The 19,695-nt window shown below is 38.8% G+C and overlaps 2 long non-coding RNA genes across 6 annotated transcripts in view; both read right to left on the bottom strand.

Annotated features, from left to right (window-relative positions):
* The window catches only part of LOC129136792 (uncharacterized), a 41,092-nt gene that overhangs the window by 7,624 nt on the left and 13,773 nt on the right, over positions 1-19,695 (bottom strand). Inside the window, exon 4 of one of the 5 annotated variants that reach the window (XR_008538710.2) lies at positions 15,597-16,521. The exons of the other annotated variants lie outside the window; for them this stretch is intronic. This is a non-coding gene — a long non-coding RNA (uncharacterized LOC129136792). Of the gene's footprint in view, positions 1-15,596; positions 16,522-19,695 lie in introns of those variants that run through there. 5 annotated transcript variants of the gene reach the window in all.
* Positions 11,164-15,417, bottom strand: LOC134809703 (uncharacterized). Its single transcript, XR_010156066.1, has 2 exons — positions 15,333-15,417; positions 11,164-14,169 (listed from the first exon to the last, which is right to left on the bottom strand). It is a non-coding gene; the product is annotated as an uncharacterized LOC134809703 (long non-coding RNA).

Below are 19,695 nucleotides of genomic sequence, written 5' to 3'. Positions count from 1 at the left end.
GGGTTCTTAATAGCACCTTCCCCTCTTTTACCTTTTAGTACACCTCAAACTCTTTCTTTTATGTGCACACAGTGTGCCCAAGGCCACCCCTCAGTTGCCTGAATCCAGCACCTACTAAAATCCAGATGTCCAGTAGTTCAAGACCATGGGCCTAGACCAAGTTTTTGCAGAAGGAAATACAAATTAGAAATGAGAGGCTCTATTCTCCCATTTGAAAATAAAAAAAGATTTTTTTCCCTTTTCTTAAACAATGTAATTTAGAAAAATTTCATTATTAATTTTTTGAGACAGAATCTTACTCTTTTACTTACCCTGAAGTGCAATGGCATAATCATAGCTCACTGTAACCTTAACCTCTTGGGTTTCAGCAGTCCTCCTGCCTCAACCTCTTAATTACCTAGGAATATAGGCATGAACCACCATGCCTGGCTAGCTTTATTTATTTTTGTTTTTATTTTTTTTTCAAGACGGTGTCTTGCTCTGTGGACCAGGCTGGAGTGTAGTGGCATGATCTTGTCTCAATGCAACCTCCACCTCCCAGGTTTAAGCAATTCTCCTTCCTCAATCTTTTGAGTAGCTGGGATTACAGGCGCACACCACCATGCCTGGTTAATATTTTATTATTATTATTTTTAGTAGAGAATGGGTTTCACCATTTTGGCCAGGCTGGTTTCAAACCCCTGACCTCATTATCCACCTGCCTCCAACTCCCAAAGTGCTGGGATTACAGGTGTAGGCCATCATGCCCAGCCATATTTATTTTATTTTATTTTATTTTTTTGTAGTGACAGAATTTCACCATGTTGCCTGCACTGGACTCAAATATTTGGCTTCAAGGGAACCTCCTGCCTTGCCCTCCCCAAATGTTCGGATTACAGGCAGGAACTACCATGCCTGGCCTGGAAAACTTGTATATGTACCTTTTTTTCTCTGCTTCTTTGAAATATAAGCAAATCATTTTAACAGCTAAATAAGCCTTTTGTCATTCTTCATGACAAAGAATTGTCTTTATCTAAGACCTGGAAACTATTGCTTTATTTTTAATTTGGCAAAGATTTATCGATTTTTTATTTTCAGTCTTTTGAAGTAGGCACAGCTCAGTACAGTGGCTCATGTTTTTAATCCCAGTGTTTTGGGAGGCTGAGATGAGAGAACTGCTTGGGCCCAGGAGTTTGAGACCAGCCTGGGCAGCATAATGAGACTCTTTCTTTATAAAAAATTAAAATCAACTAGCAGGGCATGGTAGCACAGGAAGCTGAGGTGAGACAATCATTTGAACCCAAGAGTTTGAGGCTGCAATGAGCCATGATCACAACACTCTACCACTGTACTCCAGCTTGGGTGACAAAGGGACACCCTGTCTCTAAATAAATAAGTAAATTTAAAAATGCGTTTTTCCATACATAAAAATAAGTAAACAGATAAATAAAATAGACATAGATTTGCTTAGAATAAAGCTAATTATGAGATAACAGAAAAGTGAGCACCAAAGATGAGGTTCACCCTAGCAAGTGAGTCCAGCCTCTTAAGACACTCACAGAATATTCCCTGCAGCATGACCGACATGAAAGTAGAATGTCATCATGTCAGGCTGTACCAGCGTCGGAAGACTAAACACTGTGGGGAAGAACCTCCCTTATGGAATATTATCAAAAGGTGAGAGCCCAGCCCCTACCCTGATGCACTACAGAGATGAGTTCTTGAGATAACACATTGCAGAAACATGCATAGAAAAGTTTAACTTTTTTGTGTGTAACCCTTTCTCCATTTTCCTGTGAAATCCTCCCTAGTAATAGTGTTAGCTTTTAAGTTTTGAGGGTCTGGTAGGACTGAAGCTGCATGCTGCAGCAGATACCTGGGGCAAGAAACTAATACAAACTGCAGCCACAGGCACAAATACTCATGGCCTAATGCAAAGTGAAAACAATAGAAAGGCCTTTACTGTTATTCACACAAGTTGAGTGAACAGAGACTTTCCACATAACCAACTTGCAACTGACACTAATGTAGGCCAGATTCCACTGGATCAAGACTATCAGTTACTCATGGGAAGGCCATAGGACACAGCCCAGAGAGTTTTCCTATATGAGTCTGGGTACTGGGTCTGTCCCGGTCTTCTCGGGTTTCTGTCTGTAGAGACCCCTATGTGGCTGCTCTTACCACAGCCCGGTGCTGGCTGTGGTTGCTGGTTTAGTGCACCTGCTCTTTTTCCAAAAAGAGGGTGGAGTTGGCCACATCAAACAGCTCCTCATCAATCTGAACGCAGCTCTGAAAAACGTGCCTAGAAACCACGCAAAGAAAAATCAGTGGTCTGCCTTGTTTTCACCATATGTGACACCTCCACTACAAATTCTGCTTTTCTCTGCACTCCAGCCTGGGTGACAGAGAGAGACTTCCTCAAAAAAAAAAGAGAAAGAAAGAAAGAAGAAAAGAAAAGAAAAGAAAGAAAAGAAAAGAAAAGAAAAGAAATTCTGCTCTTCAGATTAGGCACATAAGGAGAATCTGTATAAATCTCCAGCAAGGAAGGAAACCAGAGGACAAGTTAAAGTCTTGGAATTCACATCTGAGTACACAGACTCGGTCTTCAACCCTCTTCTTTTTATTCTGACAGCTTTGGCCTAGGTATGAACATGACAGGTACACAAGAGTTCCAACACCTGACAATCTGCTTCAGTCCAAGAAGAGTGCCCTCCCTCTTGCTCCCCATACAACTCATGGTACTAAGAAGTGGTGTGGGACTGCCCAGATGAGTTGACAAGAGAGGACTCACGTGGAAGGGCCTGTCCTGGGCTGCCCTGTGTTATTTGTAGGTGCACTCGACCAATAGCCAGGGACATCAGTGATGAGGGCTGAGTTGACATCCGTGTTTTCAGATAAGACTTTTACATTGAGCCTTTGTAAGGCTGAAACTCAGAAATTTCAGGGCACAATGAAAGAACATCTCACTCTCTTGAGCATCTCTCACTAACAGAGGTGGATACAGAGCTGTCTCAACGATGTGGCTTCCTGGTTTCTTAACTGCTGTTGGATTTTGTCACCAAGAAAGTGTGTTAAACTCTTCAAGGTTCCATCTACTGGGCCCCTTCTTTCTGTAAGACCTACCCAAAGGTCCCACTATGCTACTAACTGCTCAGTCTCCTCTTCAATGTCAACTCTTCATTTGTACACAATTATGCAAACACAACTTCCCCTTAATTCCCTGGAAAGAACTAAATGCAGCCTAGGTTCCAGGATATAAGAGACAGCTGGAACATAAACTTGTTTTTCTTACCAGCTCTGGGACCCAATAAAAGTCACTGTGTATTCGAGGCTTCCCCAGCCTCCTAGCATGCACAGTGGGGATGATGCTAACATCTACTTCCTAGGGATCGTATTAAGTGTATATAAGATAAAACATAAAAATCATGATGTGGTGTTACCTGTAGATAATGCACACACTTAGAGATGGAAGCATTAGGAGAAAAGCTGGGAGGTAGCATGGGCCACAACTCAAACAGTCCTGGGTCTGGCAGGGTGATCTTGGGAATGTCACTTCTCCACTGGGCCTCATTTTCATTCTGCTCCAGTATGGAGTTGAAATTAAATGTAGATATTGTCCTCTGGCATTCATATAGTTTAGCTGTGTGTCCCACCCAAACCCCTCTGTGTATTATAACCCCCAGGTGTTTAGGGAGAAACCTGAGGGGAGAGGATTGGATTATGGGGACGGGTTCTCCTCATGCTGTTCTTGCGATAGTGAGTTCTCATGAGATCTGATCGTTTCATAACCATCTGGTACATCCCATGCCCTCACTCACTTCACTTGTCAGCCACTGTAATTGGAAGGTTTCTGAGGTGCGCCCCCAATTATGTGGAACTGTGAGTCAATTAAACTTCTTTTCTTTATCAATTACCCAGTCTCAGGTACTTCATCATTGCAGTATGACAATGACATAATACAGCCATTCAACTTTCTAGTGCTTTCTCTGTATATTTAGAATCATATCCATGTGCCTTATCACACCTGTGACAGGGGAAGTCTTCACAAAGCCTCCCAGTACTAGGTGGTGAGTGACTCCGTTTTTTATTGAATAAAATGGCCTACTGCCTGATGCCAGTAGTATGGCCCTTGGGTTTTGAGGAAAATATCATGTTGTAGGTTGGCCAACAAGGAGATAGCAGTCCAGCTGAAATTTGTTTTCTTATACTGGCTTCAAGACAGTGATTAGAAAAGGCCTAAGAGGTGGGTTCTATAAGGGATTGCTGGAAGGAAAGTAGGAATATGGAAAGTCATGAGACATACACAGTCATCTCTTCTTGCTTCCTCTCAGGTGACATGCAAATTCAGGGAGAGTTAGTATGAAACACACAATGGAAATTTGGGCTCTAACATCTGCAAAGTGGTTCTTCATGGACTTCATTTAGCCATATTGGTTCCAACAATTTCAGCCAATGTTCAAAAATCTTATAAGCCGATAAAATTTTAGTGTTTCAACAAGCCGTTTCCTATCTTTCATTATGAAAATCCATTTTAAGTCTTTTTTTTAACAGTGTAGTGGTACAAATTCAGCTTCTGTCCAATGAAATACAGAGAAGGATATCACTTTTCTATTACTTCAGGCTGCTATGCCAAAGAACCATAGATAGGCAGCTTACAGACAACAGTACTTAATTTCTCATACTTCTAGAGGTTCGAAATTTGAGATCAGGTTGTCAGCATGGTTGAGCTCTGGTGATGACTAGCTTCTGAATTTCAGACTGCACACCTCAAGTTTTATCCTCATTTTGCAGTAGGAGGATGAGAGGCCTCTGTGGTTTCTTGTATAAAGCCGGTAATCTCTATAATGAGGGTCCCACCCACGGGAGTTAATTACATCTTACATCCTTACAGCATTACACCGGGGGTTACAATTTTAACACAAATATAGGAGAAAAATTATTTTAACTCTCAAGATTTTTTTTCCTTTTTTTTTTTTTTTGAGACACAGTTTCGCTCTTGTATCCCAGGCAGGAGTGCAGTGGTGTGATCTCGGCTTACTGGAACCTTCACCTCCCAGGTTCAAATGATTCTCCTGCATCAGTCTCCCAAGTAGCTGGGATTACAGGCATGTGCCACCACACCTGGCTCATTTTGTATTTTTAGAAGAGACCGTGGTTTCACCACGTTGTCCAGGCTGGTTTCAATCCCGTGACCTCAGACGATCCACCTGTCTCAGCATCCCAAAGTGCTGGGATTACAGTTGTGAGCCACCGCACCCTGTCAAGATATTCTAAAGCTCTCATTTTTCTCCTACTGGGTTTTTCCTGTTTGTGCCCTCGATTTTTCTCTCTCTGTGTCTTTTTGTGTAAACCTTTTTGTCTAATTCTGTCCCTATATTGTATTCCTCAAACACAGGAAGCAAGCTTCAATGCTATGAGATGCTCCATGTAGTGACTCACATAACAGAGAGCTGAGGGGGTGCTCAGACCAGTAGAAAGAAGGAAAGTCAGGCTCTCCAGCCACACTAAACCCTACCAATTTTCACATGAGTCAGCTTAAAGGCTGATGCTTTCCCAGTCCTGCTTCAGTTAAGACCACAGCCCCAATCTCATAAAAGACCTGAAGGCAGAGGTAGCCAGCTGAACTGTGTCCAAATTCTGGTCCACACATTATGAGATATTATATGTTGTTGAAAAGTGCTGAGTTATAGGGCAAAGTTGTCAGAAAGGAGCAGATATCTAACCTCATCTCCCAGGCCCTAGGATTCTCCAGCCCTCTGCTTATCTCTTCCTCAGGCTGTCTGCAGCCAAACTAGTCCCTTTCTAACCTCTGCCAAACTCACACCTATGAACCTATTCACTAAGGGTGGCTTCTTCCTGACACATACTTGTGCAGAGACACCTCCCTGTTGTCATCCTTATCATGGATTAAAAGTCAACTCAGTGAGGCCTTAGGTCCTCCCATGCAATAATTTTCCAGCTTTTCTTCTCAACATTCTACTTTATATTATAGTCCTTGCTCTTTTCTTTCACATATACTTGCTTTAGTGCTTTTGTCCAGCTGTCCTCAGACTGTTTGGTCCTGAGTTGGGGGGTGCAGGCATCATGTAATAATTTTCTGTACCACGTTGCACCCACCTGGTTAGCTGGCAAAGGGTGAGCACAAGGGAAAAAAGACTGGCTAAGTGATTATATGGGGGATCTCTAATATCCCTTCCTCTTTTGACCACCTGATAATGTGGAGATCATTGATAACATGAGGTGTGTGACTCTTACTTGTTCCAGCTGCTCCAGCAAAGCTCAGTGGGCACCAGAAACAGAGCTGGCTGTAACCACCTCCAGGCCATCACTAACCCTACAGCCCCATGCAGGAGCACTATGGAACAAATCAGGTACCTTGATTTTTCTGTCCTCAAGACACTGGTTCTTCAAGGTCCTAGGGGATAAAGTAGCAGAATCTGAAGGCCCCAAGTACAATGAGTGACCTGGGAATCCCCCTTTGCCTTCTGTTTGCCTCTGCCTTTTAGGTTGTGCTATTTATTCATGAGGTATCCTCCCCTTATCCAGTGAAATTATTTTCTACCACTTTCAAATGAGGACCTTAAGAGCCCAACAGGAGCTGGGATTTTCCGTGGACTTCAGCCTCAGAGTCCAATGCTCTGGCATATTTAGCTCCGTCTCATCTTCATCTACCCAAGATGCCTCTGAAGCTGCCATGCCTCCCTCTGATTTGAAGGACCGGAAGAGAGTGGATGCATTTTTGCACAGTCTCAGAGCAAGAACCCAGGCTGGCAGACACTTATGAGTATGTGAAATCATCGAGGTCACGCACTTCAAGCACTCCTATTTATGAGGAAGAAAACAGGCTTTCCTGTAGGCATTGTCTACATTAGGCTGAGGTGGAGCATAGCTCATTTTACTTCCAGGTGCCCTCAGAGCTGGATGCAAAACCCCAGTCCTGTTATCTTGAAACTCACATGGAGAGGTCCCCATGTGAACAGAACCCTGGATCTGCTCATTCTCTGTGCCCCTGAATGTGAAGCTACAGGCTCTAACTTCCAAAGCAAACCTGATAGGTGGGATGGAGCCAAGGCCTAGGAAGCTGGAGTCCTCCCTAATGCTCTGGAGCCTGCCCATCTCCTGAGATCTGGATCAGTCCCTGCCTCTTTTGGGGCCTCACTTTCCCAATTGTAATGTAATGAGAAATTAAATGTAAAACTGCATAAGCATATGCTCTGGGAGAATTTGGTGTCAGAGTCCTCGATACTGGATGATATATTAGGATGGGATGGGTTTGGGCCCCAGGGGTTCTTAGGCTGCCTAACATATCCAGTGCAGTAGGTGTAGAGCTCAGGAGAGCCAGGTCTTCTTTCCTGAGCCAGCTGATTACAATACAATGGAGCAAGGGCTCTGAACTTAAATATGGTTTCACAGGATATCCCACCTTCAGCCACCACCTGCTCTGTGTTTCCCATATTTTGGGGATCTGATGACAACCCCCGTTATAGTGAGGAAGTCCAAGAAACTAGACTTGTGGGCCTGGAGAAAACAAAAAACACTTTTCTATTTCTCTCAAACTGTAGAATCTGTTGTCAAATATTTAATTTTGATTATATCTGAGCTTGATATTATGTTCATGTGTTAACAGCTGCTTAAATTTATTTTTTCTGTGAAGTGTGGGATAATGCCTTTTCTCATATTTTAAATCAACTTCTAAAAGCTCTCTTTAGAGTGGAGATGTGAGCATCTTTGTGATATAAACTGCACGTATTTGTTGCCAGTGTGTTCTTTTTGTTTTTGTTAAAATGTTTTGTTTTATTCTGGTTTGGATGTCCTTCGGGGTTTTGTTTTGTGGCTATTTATTACTACAGTGCAACTTCTCCCCTAATTCACTGACTGGTTTGTACATTCTCAATAAAATATTTTGGTAAAATATTTGTAAAAACTGTGTAGTCAATTTTACAGTTTACATAAACATAAAACAGTCAAGACTATCATGATGAAAAAGAAAGATTGAGGGCTTAAAAAGTAAAATACGACACAGCTAAAGTAGTGTGCAAAGGGAAATTTATAGCACTAAATGCCCACAAGAGAAAGCAGAAAGGGTCTAAAATCGACACCATAACATTACAATTAAAAAAACTAGGGAAGCAAGAGCAAACAAATTCGAAAGCTAGCAGAAGACAAGAATTAATTAAGATCAGAGCAGGACTGAAGGAGATAGAGACACAAAAGCCCGTCAAAAAAATCAATGAATCCAGGAGCTGGTTTTTTGAAAAGATCAAGAAATAAATAAACTGCTAGCCAGACTAATAAGGAAGAAGAGAAGAATCAAATGCATGCAATAGGAAATGATAAAGGGGATATAACCATTGATCCCATAGAAATAAAAGATACCATTAGAGAACATTATAAATACCTCTTTGCAAATTAACTAGGAAATCTAGACGAAATGGATAAATTCCTGGACACATACACACTCCCAAGTCCAAACCAGTAAGAAGTCGAATCCCTGAATAGGCCAATAACAAGTTCTAAAATTGAGGCTGTAATTAATAGCCTACCAACCAAAAGAGGTCCAGGACCAGAAGGATTCACAGCTGAATTCTACCAAACGTACAAAGAGGAGCTGGGACCATTCCTTCTGAAACTATTTCAAACAATAGAAAAAGAGATACTCCTTCCTAACTCATTTTATGCGGCCAGCATCATCCTGAAACCAAAACTTGGCAAAGACATAACAAAAAAGGAAAATTTCTGACCCGTATCCCTGATGAACACCAATGCGAAAATCCTCAATAAAATACTGGCAAACCGAATCCAGCAGCACATCAAAAATCTTATCCACCACGATCTAGTCAGCTTAATCCCTGGGATGCAAAGCTGGTTCAACATATGCAAATCAATAAATGTAATCCATCACATAAACAGAACAAATGACAAAAACCACATGATTATCTCAAGATGCAAAAAAAGCCTTCAATAAAATTCAACACCTCTTCATGGTAAAAGCTCTCAATGAATTATGTATTGATGGAACTTATCTCAACATAATAAGAGCTATTTGTGACTAATGCACAGCCAATATCATACTGAATGGGCAAAAACTTGAAGCATTCCTTTTGAAAATCTGCACAAGACAAGAATACCCTCTCTCACCACTCCTATTCAATATAGTATTGAAAGTCCTGGCCAGGGCAATCAGTCAAGAGAAAGAAACAAAGCGTAATCAAATAGGAAGAGGAACTCAAGTTGTCTCTGTTTGCAGCTGACGTGATTTTATATTTAGAAAACCCCATCGTCTCAGCCCAAAATCTCCTTAAACTGATATGCAACTTCAAAAAAGTCTCAGGATACAAAATCAATGTTCAAAAATCACAAGAATTCCTATACACAATAATAGACAAACAGAGAGCCAAATCATGCATGAACTCTTATTCACAATTGCTACAAAGAGAATACCTAGGAATCCAACTTAAAAGGGATGGGAAGGACCTCTTCAAGTAGACCTACAAACCACTGCCCAAGGAAATAAAAGAGGACACAAACAAATGGAAAACAATAAGTGCTCATGGATAGGAAGAATCAATATTGTGAAAACGGCCATACTGCCCAAAGTAATTTATAAATTCAGTGCTATCCCCATCAAGCTCCCGTTGACTTTCTTTACAGAATGATTAAAAAAACTACTTTAAATGTCATATGGAATCAAAAAAGATCATGCATAGACAAGACAATCCTAAGCAAAAAGAACAAAAGTGAAGGCATCACGCTAGCTGTCTTCAAACTATACTAAAAGGCCACATTAACCAAGACAGAATGGTACTGGTACCAAAAAAGATATATTGACAAATGGAACAGAACAGAGGCCCCAGAAATAACATCAAACATCTACAACCACCTGATCTTTGAAGAACTTGAGGAAACCAAGTAATCGGGAAAGGATTCCTTATTCAATAAATGGTGTTGGGAAAACTAGATAGCCATATGAAAAAAAAATGAAACTGGACATCTCCCTTACTAGTTATACAAAAATTAACTGAAGATGGATTAAAGACTTAAATGTAAGACTTAAAACCATAAAAACCCCGAAGAAAACCAAGGCAGTACCATTCAGGACATAGGCGTGGGCAAAGACTTCATGACTAAAACACCAAAAACAATGGCAACAAAAGCCAAAATTGACAAATGAGATATAATAAAACTAAAGAGCTTCTTCACAACAAAAGAAACTATCATCAGAGTGAACAGGCAACCTACAGAATGGGAGAACATTTCTGCAATCTATCCATCTGACAATGGGCTACCATGCAGAATCTGCAAAAAACATAAGCAAATTTACAAGAGAAAACCAAACAGCCACATCAAAAATGGGCAAAGGACGTGAAGAGACACTTCTCAAAAGAAGACATTTATGCAGCCAACAAACATGAAAAAAAGCTCATCATCACTGGTCATTAGAAAAGTGCAAATCAAAAACACAATGAGAAACCATCTCACACCAGTTAGAATGGTGATCATTAAAAAAATCAGGAAACAACAGATGCTGGAGAGGATGTGGAGAAATAGGAACACTTTTACACTGTTGGTGAGAGTGTAAATTAGTTCCACCATTGTGGAAGACAGTATGGCAATTCCTCAAGGATCTACAATGAGAAATACCATTTGACCCTGCGATCCCATTACTGGGCATATACCCAAAGGATTATAAATTATTCTACTATAAGGACACATGCACACATATGTTTATTATGGCACTGTTCACAAGAGCAAAAACTTTGAACTACACCAAATGCCCACCAGTGATAGACTGAATAAAGAAAATGTGGCATGTACACATCATGGAATATGATGCAGTCATAAAAAGGATGAGTTCATGTCCTTTGCAGGGACATGGATGAAGCTGGAAACCACCATTCTCAGCAAACTAACACAAGAGTAGAAAAGCAAACATCACATGTTCTCTCTCATAGTTGGGAGTTAAACAAAGAGAACACATGGACACAGGAAGGGGAACACCACACACTGGAGCCTGTCAGGAAGTGGGGGACTATGGGAGGGATAGCATTAGGAGAAATATTCCCGGTCTAGGCCACTATTTACATTTTCTAAATTTTGTTTCAAAAACATGATATGTTTCAAAAATCGTTATTGATATGTAATTATACAAATATATAGTTCAGAAAAAAGAATCAACATTAATTATGCTTTTTCCAAAATACTTTATGGTTTTGAGCTCTTCTAGCAGTGACATTTTTGCTGTAGGTAATTGCTGTATATCTGGTATATTCATCATAACATCCTTTGTGCCCTTTACACTTATCCTTCAATTTCCCACTTTCCTTACGTGTAAATTTTCAAGGCCAGGGCTCCCAGATCTTCCCAATAGTACTTTTTGAAAAGAAGCTTCTATGTACTGTTTTCTCTGGGTCTTGGTTGGATATAATGCTAAAAGAGCTGAAAAATATTAATTTTTTTAAAAATTCGGTTATGAGATTAAGGAAAATATATTTTATAAATCGAATGTACAAAATGAGGCCAGCTGAGAACACAATGACAGTTGAAGCAGAACCTGAGATCCTGTTTCTCTCAATGGATGTATGAACTTAACTACAATTGGGCGAGCAAAGCCAGTTGAGTTTGTAGCACCCCACATCAGAAAAAAGCCAACCATAACCACATTTAGAAGAAAGAAAATTTGGTTACATTTGTGCACTACAGAACAGTGCAGTTAGATAAAAATCTGTCCATTCTATGATTCTCCCTCGGGAAAGAAAAAAGGGTGAAATGTGTATGCAAACTTCTGACTTATTGAGTCATACCGGGGTTCTCCAAAGACTGGATATTGCTTCCTTTAACATTTAATGTTGACCAGAATAGAGATAGAGTTTAAATGACAGCTTGGGTCAACTGAGAATAAAGATAAATATTTCTTACAACAACAGAGATGGTAGTGCCTGTAACAGTGACAAAGGGAAGAGGCTAAAGGCTCCTAAAAGGAAACAGAGGTAAACCTTATTAACACGAAAATACATACACTAGTCCAACGAAGACACATTTTGACAACAGATTGGAGAAGCTCCCAGAATGACTAGTGTGGCAGAATGTTGTCAATTTTCCCATGTACAAAGCTATTTCATAAAGGATAAAATAGGTAGTGGTTTCTTAATTGACCAAAACCTTAACAAAACCACAGTATGTAAAAGCAACCAGGAAATATAGCCTAATCTAATGAGAAAAATATATATTCAAGAGAACCAAAAGAAGTGGAGATCTATGAATTTATTTTTAACTTAAAATAATTTTATTTTTCTTTATTTTTTCATTTTATACACAGGATCTTACTCTATATCCTGGGACAGAGTGAAGTGGTGCAATCACAGCTCACTGTAACCACAAATTTCTGAAGTCAAGCAGTCATGCCGCCTATGTCTCCTGAGTAAATATGACCACAGTTCTGCACACTACCACACCTGTGTAGTTTCTTTAAAAAAATTTGTACAAACAGAATGTTGTTATGTTGCCTCAGTTGGTCTCAAACTCCTGGTCTCAGGCAATCCTACTGCCTCAGTCTGAAAGTGCTGGGATGAGCCACCATACCTGGAATTGTTTCTCTTTTAAGAAAAAAGGACTTTAAATCATTAATAGTAAAATAAAACAAAGAAAGGCATTGCATAATGATAAAGGGTTCAATTCAACAAGAAGACTTAACTATCCTAAATGTAGATGCACCCAACTTTGGGGAACATAGAGTTATACAAGTACTGCTAGACCTACAATAAGACTCAAGTAGCCACACAATAATAGTAGGAGAATGCAACTCCCCACTAACAGTGTTTGTCAGATTATCTAGGCAGAAACTTAACAAAGAAATTCTGGAGTTTGATTTCAGGCTTGATCAATTGAAACTAATAGACACTTATAGCTAAGCCACACATCATCTAAGGAACATAAATTCTTCTCATCACTCACAGAATATACTCTAGGATTGACCACTTCCTAGCCATAAAGCAATTATCCATACATTTTTTAAAAATGAAAATTATGCCAACCATACTGTCAGGCCACAATGGAACAAAGATAAAAATCAATACCAAGAAAATCTCACAAAATCACAGAATGACATTGAAATTAAACAACTTGCTCCTGAGTGAATTTTGGGTAAATAACAAAATTAAGGCAGAAACTTTAAAAAAATTTTGAAATAAATTAAGAGACACAATTTACCAAAATGTCTGGGTTGTAGGGAAAGCACTGTTAAGAGGAAAGTTGAGAGTGCTAAATACCTGCATCAAGAAGTTGGAAAGATCTCAAACTAACAATTTAACATCACACTTAGAGAAACTAGAAAAATAAAAACAAACTAACCCCAAAGCTAGCAGAATGGGAAAAATTTTCACAACCAATGAACCTGACAAAATCTAATACTCAGAATCTATAAGAAACTTAAAGAATTCACAAGCAAAAAATTACCCCATGAAAAAGTGGACAATAACAGACACTGTTCAAAAGAATACATACAAGTAGCCAAATAACGTGAAAAAATATTATCATCACTAACCATCAAGGAAATGTAAATAAAAACCACAATAAGACACCATCATACAACAGTTAGAATGGCTTTTGTTAAAAAGTAAAATGATAGTAGTTGTTGATGAGATTTTAGAGGGAAAAAAACCACTGATACAGTGTTAATAGGAATATAAATTAGTTCAGCCACTGTGGAGAGCAGCTTGGAGATTTTCCAAATAACTGAGAATTGAACTATGATTCAACCCAGCAATTTCTCCACTGTGTATATACCAGAAAGACAATAAATTATTCTACCAATATAGCACATGCACTTGTTGGTTCATCGCTGCATTATTTATAATAGGAAAGTCATAAATCAACCTAGGTGCCTATTAATGGTAATTTTTTTTTTTTTTTTTTTAGATGAAGTCTCACTCTGTTTCCCAGGCTGGAGTGCAGTGGCATGATCTCAGCTCACTACAACCTCCACCTCCCAGGTTCAAGGAATTATTCTGCCTCAGCCACCGGAGTAGCTGGGACTATAGGCACATGCCACCACGCCCGGCTAACTTTTGTATTTTCAGTAGAGACCGGGTTTCATTATGCTGTCCAGGATGGTCTCGATCTCCTGACCTCATGATCCACTCACCTTGGCCTCCCACAGTGCTAGGATTACAGGCATCAGCCACCGTGTCCAGCCTATTAATGGTAAATTGAATTTAAAAAGTGTCACTTGTACAGAAATACTACTTAGCAAAAAAAAAAAAAAAAAACTTGTCATTTGCAGCAACATTAATGCAACTAAAGGTCATTCTACAAAGCAAATTAATGCAGAAATGCAAAACGAAAATACTGCATGTTCTCACTTATAAATGGAAATTAACACTGGGTACACACGGACATAAAAATAAAAATAATAGACAACTCTTAGAGGGTGGAGAGAGGGAGGGAACAAGAACTGAAAAACTGTCTATTTAGTACTATGCTCGCTGCATAAGTGATGGAATTACTTATACTTCAAACCTCAGCATTATACAAAATACCCATGTAAAAAACCTGTGTAGGTACCTCCTAAATCTAAAACAAATTTGAAATTCTAAAAAGAGGTCTTACTCTCTCACCCAGACAGGAATACAGTACCATGGTTATAGCTCAATGCAGCCTCAAATTCCTGGGAGCTCAAGGAATAATCTTACATCAGCCTCCAACTTCCTGAGACTACAGGAACATTCCACCATGCATGACTAATCTGTAAAAATATTTTTTACATATAGCTTCTCACAATATTGCCCAGGTTGGTCTCAAACTCCTGGCCTTAAGTAATTGATATTGTTTGGCTCTGTGTCCCCAACCAAATCTCACCTTGAATTGTAATAATCTCCACATGTCCTGGGAGGGACCCTGTGGGAGGTAATTGAATCATGGGGGTGGGATTTTCCTGTGATGTTCTCATGATAGCAAATAAGTCTCATGTGATCTGATGGTTTTATAAGTGGAGATTTCCCTGAACAAAGTCTCTTGCTTGCTCCAATAATTGTGAGACCTCCCCAGCCATGTGAAACTGTGAGGTCATTAACCTTTTTCATTATGAATTATCTAGTCTTGGTTATGTCTTTATTAGCTGCATGAGAATTTATTAATACAGAAATCCTCTTGCCTTAGCTTTCAAAGTAGCTGGAATTAGACACACATGTCATTGTGCCTAGCTAAAACACCTAGCTTAAGGATGCTCAGTCAGCTAAAGAAGAACATAGAAAACTAAACAGAAAAAGAAAACAACGCATGAAGATAATGAGATAATCAACGAAGTGATTAAAAGTACAAAATAGAAACATAAAGTGTGGAGCTGAAAAGTAAAATACCTGAATTTAGAGAGTCACTAGAAAGTCCAACAACAGGTTTGATCTAGCAGGAAAAAAATCCAACAAGATTGATAAGAAGTCATTTGAAATTATAGGGTGAGGAGGCTAAAAATAATTTAAAAAATTAAGAGAGCCTAAGGGACTTATGGGATACCATTAAGATAGCCAATATACTTATAATGGGAATTCTAAAATTAAAAGAGAGAAAAGAGAGCAGCAAAGTTATTTCAAGAAACAAACAGTGTCTGAGAACTCTCAAAATTTGAGGGAGAAAATGGCCTAAAATTTAATGAAACTTTACCAACTCTAACTAGTAGCAACACAGGGAGACCCATGACAAGACACATTATAATCAGAGATTCAAAAGTTAAAACACCGAGAATCTTGAAGTCAGCAAGAAAAAAGTGGCTTAGCATGTACAATGTTACCCCTATAGGATGACCTGCAGGTGTCTCAGCAAAAAGCATACAGGCAAGAGGTTGTAGGATGACATATTCAAAGTGCTGAAAAAATGTTAAGTACCAACCAAGAACACTAAGTCTGCCGAAACTATCATTTCAAATGAATTAAAAAATAAAAATAAAGAATATTCAAGATCAACAGAAACTGTATAAATTTATACACACTAGGCCTGTCTTAAAAAATGCTTGTCATTCACATTGAAAAATAAAATAATGATGAGAGCAACACAGAATTATGTAAAATATAACGTTTTCTAATAGATAATTATGTGCACAATTACAATACTTTGTTATTATAATGAAGATGCACAGAATACTTTTAATTCTGTTATGTATTTGAGATAACAAAGACTTAAAAATGACTATATAACTTTGCCAATAGATTCACAATACAAAATGATGTAATTCGCGACATCAATAAAACACATACGGAGCCATAAAGAGGCAGAGTTTTACATGCTAGCTATAGTAGTTATTTTTGGTAATATTTATAGTAACAACAAAGAAAATACCTATAGTATTTAGGATTTTGAGACTAGTCTGGGCAACATGGCAAAACCCTGTCTCTATGAAAAATAACAAATATTAGCCAGGAGTAGTGGTGCACATCTGTGGTCCCAGGTACTCAGAAGGCTGTGGTGGGAGGATTGAGTTGAGCCTGAGAGGCAGAGCTTGCAATAAGCAGAGATTGTGCCACTGCCCTCCAGCCTGGACGACAGAGAAAGACCCTGTCAAAAAAAAAAAAAAAAAGGAAATACCTTTAGTACACACAAACAAAGACACACACACACTCAGAGTAGTGAGAAAAGAATTAAAACATGTCACTGCAAAAACCAATAATACACTAAGAAAGAGAACAAGAGAGAAAAACAGGAACAAAATAGCTACAGGACCAGCCAGGAGCGATGGCTCACGCCTGTAATCCTAGAAATTTGGGAGGCCGAGGTGGGTGGATCAACGAGGTCAGGAGATTGAGACCATCCTGGCTAACACGGTGAAACCCCGTATCTACTTAAAAAAAAAAAAAAATAGCCGGGCAGGGTGGCGGGCTCCTGTATTCCCAGCTGCTGGGGAATATGAGGCAGGAGAATGGCATGAACTCGGGAGGCGGAGCTTGCAGTGATCCATGATCGCACCACTCCACTCCAGCCTGGGCGACAGAGCGAAACTCCGTCTCAAAAAAAAAAAAGAAAAAAAAAAAAAGCTACAGGACCTAAAACAAAAAAGAAACAAAATTCAATAGGAAGTCATAGGAAATCATTCCCTTTTAGTAATGATTTTATATATACATAAATTATGTCAATCAAAAACATACTTTCACTAAACAAATTCATGAAACAAGATTCAACTCTCTGCTTCCTACAAATGACCAAATTATGACCTGGAACAAGTATAACCTGTACATGAAAGAATAAAAAAAAAATTAAATGCAAAATCAAATACTGTCATGGTAGACTGAATATATATTATATCAAAAACTTCCTCAAGAGAGAAGAAAAAAAGGACAATAAAAACAACAATAAAAGCAACAACAATAAAACAACATACATCAATAAAAGCAACAATAAAACAACATACAACAATAAAAGCAAGAGTAACGTATGTGCTTTACATCACAGTTCCCAAAATATGAAGCAACATTTTACAGAATTGAAACATGAAGTAGCCAGCACATGATAACAGTAGATGACTTTTATATCTGACTTTTAGTAACGTAAATTAAAAAACAAACATAAGATGAATAAGTAAACAGAGGATTTCAACAACACAATAGAACAATTAGACCTAACAATCACATTTATATCTCTCCACTCAACAGTAGAATACGCAATACTTTTAATCACACATGCCACAATATTCCAGATAGACCACCTGTTAAGTTAAAAAACACATCTTAGCAAATTTAAGCAGATGGAATTACACAAATTATTGCTAACTATGATACAATAAAACAAGAAGTTAAAAACACTAGCATGTCAAAGAATAAGTAAAAATTAAACAACAAATTCTCAAACACACTCTCGTTCAAGAGGTTATAGACTTAATATTGTTAACATGTCACTACTACCGAAAGTGGTCTACGGATTCAATGTTCTTTCTTTTCTTTTCTGTCTTTTTATTTTGAGACGGAGTTTTGCTCTTGTTGCCCAGGGTGGAGTGTAATGGTGTGATCTCAGTTCACTGTAACCTCCACCTCCTGGGTTCAAGCAGTTCTCCTGCCTCAGCCTCCTGAGTAGCTGGGATTACAGGCATGTGCCACCACACCTGGCTAATTTTGTATTTTTAGTAGAGATGGGGTTTCTCCATGGCTCGTCTTGAACTCCTGACCTCAGGTGATCCACCTTCCTCAGCCTCCCAAAGTGCTGGGATTACAGGCATGAGCCATGACCCTCAGCTGATTCAATATACTTTCTATCAAAATACAAAAGAAAATTTTTGTGGAAGTTTTAAAATGTTCTACAATTTTTATGGAATTTCAAGTGATCACAAACAGCCAAAAAATATAGGGAAAAAAATATAAAGACAGAGGCATCATACTTTCTAATTTCAAAACATACTACAAACATATAGTAATCAAAACAGTTTGATACTGACATAAAGACAAATGAATGATGAAACAGATGAGAGAGTCCAGACATAAGTCCTCATGGGTATAGTAAACATATTTTTAAGATGTGTTACAAGAATTCACAATAAGGAAAGAACAGTCTCTTCAACAAACAGTATTGGGAATAATAAAAATTTACAAGGAAAAAATAACACAGTTAGACCTTACCTTGCACCAGATAAAAACATAAACTCAAGGCCAGGTGCAGTGGCTTACACCTGTAATCCCAGCACTTTGGGAGGCTGAGACAAGTGAATCACAAGGTCAGGATATCAAGACCATCCTGGCCAACGTGGGGAAACCACGTCTCTACTAAAAATACAAAGAAAAATTAGTTGGCGGTGGTGGCACACGCCTGTAGTTCCAGACACTCGGGCGGCTGATGCAGGAGAATCTCTGGAACCCTGGAGGCAAGAGTTTCAGTGAGCCAAGATCACGCCACTGCGCTCCAGCCTGGTGATAGAGAAAGTCTCCACCTCAAATAAAGAAATAAACTCAAAATAACTAATTTTGGTAGCTATTAAAATGGAATTTAAAATTTTATTTTTCAGACAGTTTGCTATCATCATACAGAAAGCTACTAATTTGTTGATTTTCTGCAATTTTACTGAATTTGTTTAGTAGTTCTAATAGTTTTTGGTGTAATGTTTAGAGTTTTTCACATATAAGATTATTTTGTCCACAATGAGAGACCATTTGACTTCATCCTTTCCAATTAGTATGACTTTTATTTCTTCCTCTTGCCTAATTTCCTTGGCTAGGACTTCCAGTACTATTTTGAATAAGAGGCCTGAAAGTTTGGATGATATGTCTTGTTCCAGATCTCAGAGAGAAAGCTTTCAGCCTTTCCTTATTCAGTATAATGATAGCATTGATTTGTCATAAATGGCCTTTATTGGGTTAAGACACATATCTTCTATTCCTAACTTGTTGAGAGTTTTCATCATAATGAATGCTGAGTTTCATCCAATTCTTCTTCTGCATAAGCAAAAGCTAAAAAAATGAAAATACTTAATGTGATGGCTAATACCGGGTGTCAAATTGATTGGATTGGAGGATAGAAAGCATTCATCCTGGGTGTGTCTGTGAGAGTGTTGACGAACGAGATTAACATTTGAGTCAGTGGGCTGGGAAAGGGAGATCCACTCTTAATCGGGTGAGCACCATCTAATCAGCTGCCAGTGAATATAAAGCAGGCAGAAAAACAGAGACTGGCCTAAGCTCCCAGCCTACATCTTTCTCCTGTGCTGGACGCTTCCAGCCCTCAAACACCAGACTCCACGTTCTTCAGCTT

Source organism: Pan troglodytes, chromosome 23 (assembly GCF_028858775.2).
Source record: "Pan troglodytes isolate AG18354 chromosome 23, NHGRI_mPanTro3-v2.0_pri, whole genome shotgun sequence".
Classification (NCBI taxonomy): domain Eukaryota; kingdom Metazoa; phylum Chordata; class Mammalia; order Primates; family Hominidae; genus Pan; species Pan troglodytes.
This window is presented reverse-complemented; position numbering and strand designations above follow the sequence as displayed.